This window comes from Simochromis diagramma, unplaced genomic scaffold (assembly GCF_900408965.1).
Source record: "Simochromis diagramma unplaced genomic scaffold, fSimDia1.1 OVJJ01000217.1, whole genome shotgun sequence".
Taxonomy (NCBI): domain Eukaryota; kingdom Metazoa; phylum Chordata; class Actinopteri; order Cichliformes; family Cichlidae; genus Simochromis; species Simochromis diagramma.
In genome coordinates, this window is record NW_024387149.1 from 34,295 (window position 1) to 43,852 (window position 9,558).

General features: G+C 41.5%; 2 long non-coding RNA genes across 2 annotated transcripts; one reads left to right on the forward strand and one right to left on the reverse strand.

Moving 5' to 3' along the window:
* Positions 1 to 264: 264 nt before the first annotated feature.
* On the reverse strand, positions 265 to 5,915 carry LOC120743589. Its single transcript, XR_005698238.1, has 3 exons — positions 5,801 to 5,915; positions 2,147 to 2,320; positions 265 to 316 (listed from the first exon to the last, which is right to left on the reverse strand). It is a non-coding gene; the product is annotated as an uncharacterized LOC120743589 (long non-coding RNA).
* On the forward strand, positions 4,991 to 8,595 carry LOC120743590. The gene is made up of 4 exons (XR_005698239.1): positions 4,991 to 5,224; positions 6,018 to 6,021; positions 7,790 to 7,793; positions 8,586 to 8,595. It is a non-coding gene; the product is annotated as an uncharacterized LOC120743590 (long non-coding RNA).
* The last annotated feature ends 963 nt before the right edge of the window (positions 8,596 to 9,558 follow it).

The window sequence follows — 9,558 nt, forward strand, 5'->3', positions numbered from 1 at the left end:
TCTGGATGATCAGGATATGACTGAACCTCCTCCACACATGTCACATTCCTGTTGTTGTCAGACAGTTGGAGCTTTGTGTTCACTGTGTTTGTGTCGATTGTGAGTTGACAGGAATCTGATGGAGAGAACAAACACAATCCAGCTGCAGTTATTGATCCATCATCTGTTCATTGATTGACACTTTGATGATGGCTCCTGACATCAGAATGATGAAGATGGTTGAATGTGTGCTGCTTTGTTTTCATGAATCACGTTAAAAGCACACTTACACTTCCTCAGACCTGGTCTCAACCATCGGACTCCAGCAGGCTCCACCCTGAAAGGAGGAGCAGTTTAGACACCAGGACTGATCATTGTATCCAAGCCAACAGTCATAACTGCCTCCTTTCTTTCTGATTCTTCTGTAACTCAGTGATATATAACATATCAGGATTTTTTTATCTGAGTTTTTTTTTTTTTTTTTTTGGACTTTCTTGCTGACTGTGCATCACGGTATGACCATCTCCTTTTACTTTGTGATTTTAATATTCACGTCGTTTGCCCAGAGAAGCCCCTGGTAAGGACTTCATGGACTTAGTGAACTCTTTTAATCTTGTTCAGTCTGTTAAGGGCACCACTCAAGAACAAGGTCACACATTGGACTTGGTGATATCATATGGATTTTCTTTCTGTAACTTGCATGTCGAGGATGCTGTTTACTGTCATTTTATTCGATTGGACTCCTGCTTGATTGTCTGATGTTAAATCATGGATTTATTCAGTCCCAATTTACACTGCTCTATGATTTGATGGCCACGGGGTGGTGATATCTTCATTCTATCACCTCAGACATCTGTCGAAGGTTGAGTCTTTTCTTTACAGGCATGACTTCGAAACTGTCAACAATGCTTTGATAACCTTACGCTTGGATTACTGCAACTCCTTTTAATGGGGGTTGGCCAGGGCACTCGGTCACACCTGAAACTGTTGCGGCACAGTTTTTAAAAGAAAATTGGTAAAAGTGGTAAACTGGTAAAGAAAATTTGAGATTAATACTCCACTTCTGGCCTCCTTACACTGGCTTCCAATTGAATTTAGGATCTATTTTAAAATTCTTTTCCTGTTTTTTAAATCCGTAAATTGTCTGGCACCTGTATATTTGTGCGATCTGCTGACGCCCTATATCCCACCTCGCTTACTCCGGTCAGCTTAGAACAGGGGTGTCAAACTCAAATACACAGTGGGCCAAAATTCAAAACTGGAACAAAGTCGCGGGCTAAAGTTAATATTTATTGAAATATATTTATTCCTCCAGATATAAGAATGAATCTCTTCTTATGGACTCAAACACGTTTTGCTGAAAAACTGAATATGGAACAAGCAAAGCTTAATACTAAACAATATATATATTAGCTGTAAAATACCAGTAGGCCAGCTCTAATAGTAATTAGGTATGGCTTCGCGGGCCAAATGTAATTAGGCTGCGGGCCAAATTTGGCCCGCGGGCCAGAGTTTGACACCTATGGCTTAGAAGCTGTTGCTCTCATGGCTAAACCTTAGAGGAGACCAAGCTTTCTCTATTGTGGACCCCGAATCTTTGGAACGATCCTCCTCTTCACATTAGGCAGTCTACATCAGTGGTGGTTTTTAAATCCAGATTAAAAACTCAACTTTATTGCCTGGCCTTTGATTTAGTGGGTCACTGACACTGTTATTTTATTGTTATTTATTTATTGTATTTATTATTCTTATTGTATTTATTATATTTCTGCTGTACAGCACTTTGGTCAGCCATGTGCTATATAAATAAATTATGGTATGGTATGGTTTAAGTGCAGAGAAGCATCTCCCTCTATTTGTCAGCTTCTTCCACAGCTCTGATTGTAAAATAATGATTTTTTCTTTATTTTTATTTTGATTAAGCTAAGCTGACAGTTTTCACTGTTTATTTTTATTCAGTGCTTATTTTAATACCCTTTCTATAGAAAGATGAATACTAAATGTACTGAGATATCTACAAGTTGTTCCCGGAGAAGTGCTCCATGGACATCTCCTACAGGAATATCTCTTATTGATCAGTTCATGTGTTATGAACAAACAAGAAGTGAGTGAAGGACACAGGAAATGTTTCCAGCTTTTCCTCCTCTATCAGACACTCTCTCCATACCTGAGAGTGTCCAGTCTCCAGCCTGGTTCCTTCAGTCCAGCCGACAGCAGCTTCAATCCTGAGTCTCCTGGATGATTGTAGCTTAGGTCCAGCTCTCTCAGATGGGAGGGGTTGGAGCTCAGAGCTGAGGCCAGAGAAGTACAGCCTTCCTCTGTGATCAGACAGCCTGACAGACTGCAGACACACAAAACAACAATCCATCTGTCAACAATCATTTTCTCTTTGTCATATACAATAACACCTATCCATTTACATCAATTCAGTTTAATCTAACTTTACAACTGACAATACTGTACACACAACTAAAGTCATCTCATGTTGTTTAACAATGTATGGTAACAGCCAACAATATTAGAGAGAAAGCCCCAAGCCTGGGTTAACAGATCATTTATCTGTTAACTCAGGCTTTCTGCTTCATGATCTGTGCACGCTCACATAACAAGGAGACCTTTCAATTCAATTCAATTCAATTCAATTTTATTTATATAGCGCCAAATCACAACAAAAGTCGCCTCAAGGCGCTTCATAGATACAGAGAAAAACCCAACAATCATATGACCCCCTATGAGCAAGCACTTTGGTGACAGTGGGAAGGAAAAACTCCCTTTTAACAGGAAGAAACCTCCAGCAGAACCAGGCTCAGGGAGGGGCGGCCATCTGCTGCGACCGGTTGGGGTGAGAGAAGGAAGACAGGATAAAAGACATGCTGTGGAAGAGAGACAGAGGTTAATAACAGATATGATTCAATGCAGAGAGGTCTATTAATACATAGTGAGTGAGAAAGGTGACTGGAAGGGAAAAACTCAATGCATCATGGGAATCCCCCGGCAGCCTACGTCTATTGCAGCATAACCAAGGGAGGATTCAGGATCACCTGGTCCAGCCCTAACTATATGCTTTAGCAAAAAGGAAAGTTTTAAGCCTAATCTTGAAAGTAGAGATAGTGTCTGTCTCCCGAATCCAAACTGGAAGCTGGTTCCACAGAAGAGGGGCCTGAAAACTGAAGGCTCTGCCTCCCATTCTACTTTTAAATACTCTAGGAACAACAAGTAGGCCTGCAGAGCGAGAGCGAAGTGCTCTAATAGGGTGATATGGTACTACAAGGTCATTAAGATAAGATGGGGCCTGATTATTTAAGACCTTGTATGTGAGGAGCAGGATTTTGAATTCAATTCTGGATTTAACAGGAAGCCAATGAAGGGAATACAAAACAGTAGAAATCTGCTCTCTCTTTCTAGTCCCTGTCAGGACTCTTGCTGCAGCATTTTGGATTAGCTGAAGGCTTTTCAGGGAGTTTTTTGGACATCCTGATAATAATGAATTACAGTCGTCCAGCCTGGAGGTAATAAATGCATGAACTAGTTTTTCAGCGTCACTCTGAGACAGGATATTTCTAATTTTAGAGATTTTGCGCAAATGGAAGAAAGCAGTCTTACATATTTGTTTAATATGTGCATTGAAGGACATGTCCTGGTCAAAAATGACTCCAAGGTTCCTCACAGCGTTACTGGAGGCCAAGGTAATGCCATCCAGAGTAAGAATCTGGTTAGATACCATATTTCTAAGATTTCAGGGCCGAGTACAATAACCTCAGTTTTATCTGAATTAAGAAGCAGAAAGTTAGCGGCCATCCAGGTCTTTATGTCTTTAAGACATTCCTGCAGTTTAACTCATTGGTGTGTGTTATCTGGCTTCATGGACAGATAGAGCTGGGTGTCATCGGCATAGCAGTGAAAATTTATGCTATGTCTTCTAATGATGCTGCCTAAGGGAAGCATGTATAATGTAAACAGAATTGGTCCTAGCACTGAACCCTGTGGAACTCCATAATTAACCTCAGTGTGTGAAGAGGACTCTCCATTTACATGCACAAACAGGAGTCTATTAGATAGATATGATAGAAACCACTGCAGCACAGTACCTGTAATACCTACAGCATGTTCTAATTGCTCTAATAGGATATTATGGTCAACAGTATCGAATGCTGCACTGAGGTCTAGCAGGACAAGCACAGAGATGAGTCCACTGTCAGAGGCCATAAAAAGATCATTTGTAACCTTCACTAAAGCTTTTTCTGTGCTGTGACGAGCTCTGAAACCTGAAACCTTTAAACATCATTCACTCATTTCACTAAATGGATGGACTGAGCATGGCCTACAGATGAACTGGTGCTAGAGATCATAAAGAACATCAAATAAAACAGTCAAATTCAACACATTAGATGGAAATATGAGATTAATGCTGCAGACAGTCATTAACCTGCTGAATTCATGAATATCAAGAATGCAGCGAGTGGTAAAAAATAAAGATTTGAACTGCGTGCTCAGTGTTACTGTCAATTCCTAACATGTTCCTAACATGATAGCTGCACTTTAGAGCTCTAAAACTTGAACCTACACATATGTTAAGATTCAGGATTTAAGAATTTTATTGTTATATACACCGCAAAACACAAGTGGTTATGCAGAGCAATAAAATTCTTACTAATCAAGTTCCCTTCACGACTAGATATTCAACTAACTAATATACAGAATAAACTTAACTCTGAGCATAGAAAATAATAAACAAACTTATGTAGCATTTGCAGTGCAAGTAGTTAGGCAACACTGTCCCATTAGTAGATATTCAGGATATGTGATATTAATTTTTTTTTTATTGTATGAAGTTGTATTATATTGTATATAAATGTTCAAAATCGCAAATTTAAAGGTCTAAGATCTTCACAGTTCAGCAATGAGTCAGTGATTCACTACCCTGATGGCCTTTGGATAGAAATTGTTTTTTCATCTGGTTGTCCTTGCTTTCACATTCCTCTAGGAGTGTGAACAGTATGTGCTGTGAGTGGGTGCGGTCTTTGATGATGTTGTGTCCCCATTTTCTGACTGAGGTGCTGTAATCGTCTTGACTTCTTTAAGTTGCTCGAAGACGTTTCACCTCTCATCCGAGAAGCTTCTTCAGTTCTAGGGTCCAATGGAGGAGAGTCCCAGATTTAAACCCTGTGGGAGTGTCCCCCCAAGAGGGACAATAGACCCCCTAATGATCCTCTACCTAATCACGAGAGCCAATGTGTGAAAACGGGTTGCTCACAGTGGATATGTCCACTGTGAGCAACCATCTTGAACAGAGGTGGTGGGTTACGACAACAACTGTCTGCCATCTATAATCGAGTTCTGTGATCCCTTCCCAGACGCCTTAACGCCCAATCACACCCTGGGCGATCTGACCTCAGCAAATCACATGATAGGGTGGGGCTAGGTTTCACAATGAGCTCATCCGAAACCTTGGCTGATTGTGACCCACACCCATTTTCACACCTTTGCTCATGTGATTAGGTAGAGGATCAATCAGGGGGTCCTTTGTCCCTCCTTGTGGGGATACTTCCACGAGGTTTAAATCTGGGACTCTCCACTATTTTACCCTGGAACTGAAGAAGCTTCTCGGATGAGAGGTGAAACGTCTTCAAGCAACCTAAAGAAAGTCCAGACACTTTTCTTTTCAAGCTCCTGGACTACGATGACCTGGATGACTGAGAACCTTCACAGACATAATCCACTCAGATGTAAATTAAAGTTCACTTCAAAAAAGATAACCTGTTAATGCAGTAATATAATTAATATTTTAAATGATAATCTGTGGAAAAGTTTGAATCCTAACCTGAGAGTTTCCACTATACACTGTGAACGCTTTAGTCCAGTAGACAGAAGCTTCACTCCTGAATCCAGCAGGTCAGAGTTACTCAGGTCCAACTCTCCTTCAGACTAGAGGACTGGAGACTGGAGAACTGAGGACAGAACTTCGAAGCTTCTATCTGAGAGGTTCACAGCCACCAGTCTGAGAAATAAAAGACAATCAATGAAACAATACTGTTAAGGTGTGTTATGAATTGTGTAATATAATCCCATCTTGATAATTTTTTCTAGGGAAAACTTAAGATACTAATCAACAACATTTTATGGATGAACTTGGATAAAATGCATTTAATTGGTTAATTCTGAAAAAACAATTATCTTTTGATCTGACCTCAAATATTGAGTTCACAGTTTAAACTTTGTAGTCAGTAAAACAGAATCTTCCAATCCTGAAACCTGTAGGTTTTTTATACTCAGGTCCAGCTCTCTCATCTAGAGGACTGAGAGCTGAGAACTAAGGACAGAGCTTCACAGTTTTCCTCTGAGAGTTGACAGACATTGAAGTCTGAAAATAAAAACATGAACAAAGACTGTTGTTAAAGTGTAATCAGCGTGCAATAACTAATCTGTATTTTAAGATCCTTATTGTCTTCTTCTGATCAGGTTAGTAAAACTCCACTTTAACACAGAAATGACTAAAATGCTAAGAAAGAACATGAATAAAGTTGTTTTTTTGTCAGTTGATAAAACAAACAAACCAAATACGATACAATTGATCTGACCTCAGAACATTCAGTTTGGCGTGTGGACTCTTCACTGAAGCAGACAGAAACTTTACTGCTGAATCATTCAGGCTGTTGGTACTCAGGTCCAGCTCTCTCAGATTACAGGACTGGGAGCTGACGACTGACAACAAATCTTTACAGCCGCTCTCTGACAGTTACAGCTGCTCAGCCTAAAAAAAACAAAAACAAAACACAAAGTGTGCTACTTAGTAAAGTGCTGTTGGTCTCTTTCTTAAATCTAACTTACTGTAAATTATTAACCAGTCTCTTCCCCTTAGTTCCAGAGACACAGACAACATTCAAACTCACACCTGCATAAAGTTTAGATCACCAGACCTAATGCAATATATACCCGGCTGGTGTGGCAGCCTTACAGTTAGATATGGTTACTGACAAGAACAGGACCTTAGAGGCAATTTCATTATTGAAGTCCCCGTTTTTCCATCCATACTGTACAATCAGGACAGTGGTATCAGAGATTTGTGTTAAAAAGAAAAACAAAGCGAGAGAGAGGGGTTGCACTGAAGTGAGACACAACCAAAACTTTAATGAAATCTCTTTCTATAACCAGTTAAAATTTTAAAATATTTTTAATCTGTGGTAGCCTATTCTTCTATTCCAAACAATATTTAAAAACTCAGGGATCACCAACTATTTCCTATCAGAGCTTGTTGGAGGCTTTGACCACTGGCAGCAGCCTCAGACGAGCCTCCTCTGAGAGAGTATTGTCTTCAGGTCAACTCATCCAGATCTTCTTCTGATGACAGTAAGATGAAGACCAGAGCTGACCACTGAGCCGAGACAGTTATCTGTGGAGAGACTTCCTGATCTCAAGGACTGTTGGATTCCTCCACAGAGACGATCACTTCATTCATTAGACAGTGGAACAGATTGATGCTTTTCTCTTGCAGACAGATCACACTGAGCCTCTCCTTTATATAGTGAACAGTTTTCCGATAGGTCTGGAGCTAAATCCGTCTCTGTGTCAGGAACCTCTAGGAGAGTCTGATTGGTCTCCCGTGAAAGACCCAGGAGGGAAGCGGAGGAACAAGTCCAGGTGTCCATTTGTGACTCTTGTAGCCATTTTTACAGCACTTGGTGGAGAGATTGTAGTTTTGGTGTGTAAATAATTTCAAACACCAGACGGTTGGTGTTTCACTTCCAGCCGATTGAGTCCGAGTTGATGAAGTCAGATGGACATGAAGAGACCAGAAACTTCTACTACTCAGAGGTGTGAACGCAGAACACCTTGTCTGTACAGTCCTCTCTCCTCTTTAAAGATCTGTGTGAAACACTCCTGAGTACACTGAGGCTGCTCCTGATATCGATGCCACCTTCTGTCAGGTCTGTTCAATAGAGAATCAGGTTTCCTTTGTGCAGCTGATCAAAAGCCAGTTTTCCCCAGGACTCAATCATTTCCTGCTCTCTGGACTCCAATGTTGAGCTGTCTCAGCTCTCCATCATACTTGACCTTCTCACTTTTGCCTGAACCACCAGGAAGTGGATGTACATCTCAGTCGTGGGTCTTGGCAGCTCTCCTCCCTCTCTGGTTTTCAGCACCTCCTCCAGAACTGTGCAGTGATCCAGCAGAGACTTGGGATGTGGCACATGTGTGGAGGCTTTGTGATGTCTTGATGTGGGGATGATCCTGCTGGCCTGCGCTCCTCAATCTCTGGATCTCTTCCTGAAGTACTTCTCTTTGTGGGTCAGGTGAATCCTCTGACCTCTGTCACCCATGGAAACACAGTCAGGAGGGATCTGATTGGCTGCTGCAGGTCGTGTGGTTATCCAGAGGCGAGCAGGGGAAGCAGTTTCCCCTGATGGGTTTATCGCGACACATCCACTGAGGTGGACTTTCTAGGGTCAGTTGGATGTGTTTTGTGGAAGTCCAGAGGAAGTCGACACTCATCCCGACCATCAAGATGAAAACACAACCTGGAGTCTTCAAGCTGCAGATTCCTGCTTCTTTGGTTTCATTAAGAAGTGATGAACAAGTTCCACCAAGCTGAACTTTTCCTCTTTCAGCACATTCAGCTCTCTGAAAGTGAATGGAAATATGAACTGGATGTCCTGGTTGGCTTTGTCTTCAGCCCAGCCAGGGTATATTCGTTTGTTAAGACAGTTTTCCCAATTCCAGCACTCCCTTTGTCCGCACTGTTCTGATTGGTTCATTCTCTTCCAGGTGAGACTTAAAGATGTCTTCTTGTCTCTGATTGTTGTTTCTTGTCTGTCTGTTTTCTGGATGCTGTTTTAATCTGTCTGACCTCATGTTCATCAGTGCCTCTGAAGTCCCTCTCTCTGTGAGTTAGAGCTCTGTGTACATTTGATTCGAAAGGGTTGGGTTTCCTGCTTTAGTGATCCCTCCCAAAAACACACTGGAACTTCTTTTTCAGACAGATTTATGTTTGCAGTACAATCTCCCGCTGGATGTTCTAAAAGAACCATCGCCAAAACAACACATTTTAACACCACTTCCTGTTTTCATGACAGTTTCGCCCCACTGAGAAATGACTATACCCATGTGTCCCATCTCTTGGAAGCAACATTTATTCTTATTAAACATTTTATCAGCCAGGCAGCTCATCTTTAGCAAAATCTTTTACTGCTCTGCAGACAGTCAGCCAGCTCCTCCTGCTTCATTCTCCTCATGAAGTCAAGTTGATCTTCACAAATGCCTCTCTGTGCGCTCCTCTGCTCATCCTCCTCCCTCTGACTCCTAAGCTTCTGGGATAATCTGGCTCAGAGTCTTCTGGATCTTCTTCAGCTCGTTCTTCACAAAAGTGATGATGTTGTCCTCCAGCAGCTGGAACGGAAATACTTTATGATGAGCCAATCAGACTGAAATCAAGGAGCCAAACATCAGATCCATGTTGGACACTGACGATCCACTGTCTACAAGAGGCAGCATGGAGATGTCTTTGAACAAATAGATGTAAAAGTAGCTGTTGTACATGTACAGACCATAAAACGGAGTCGGGTGTGTTTGATGCTGCTGGGC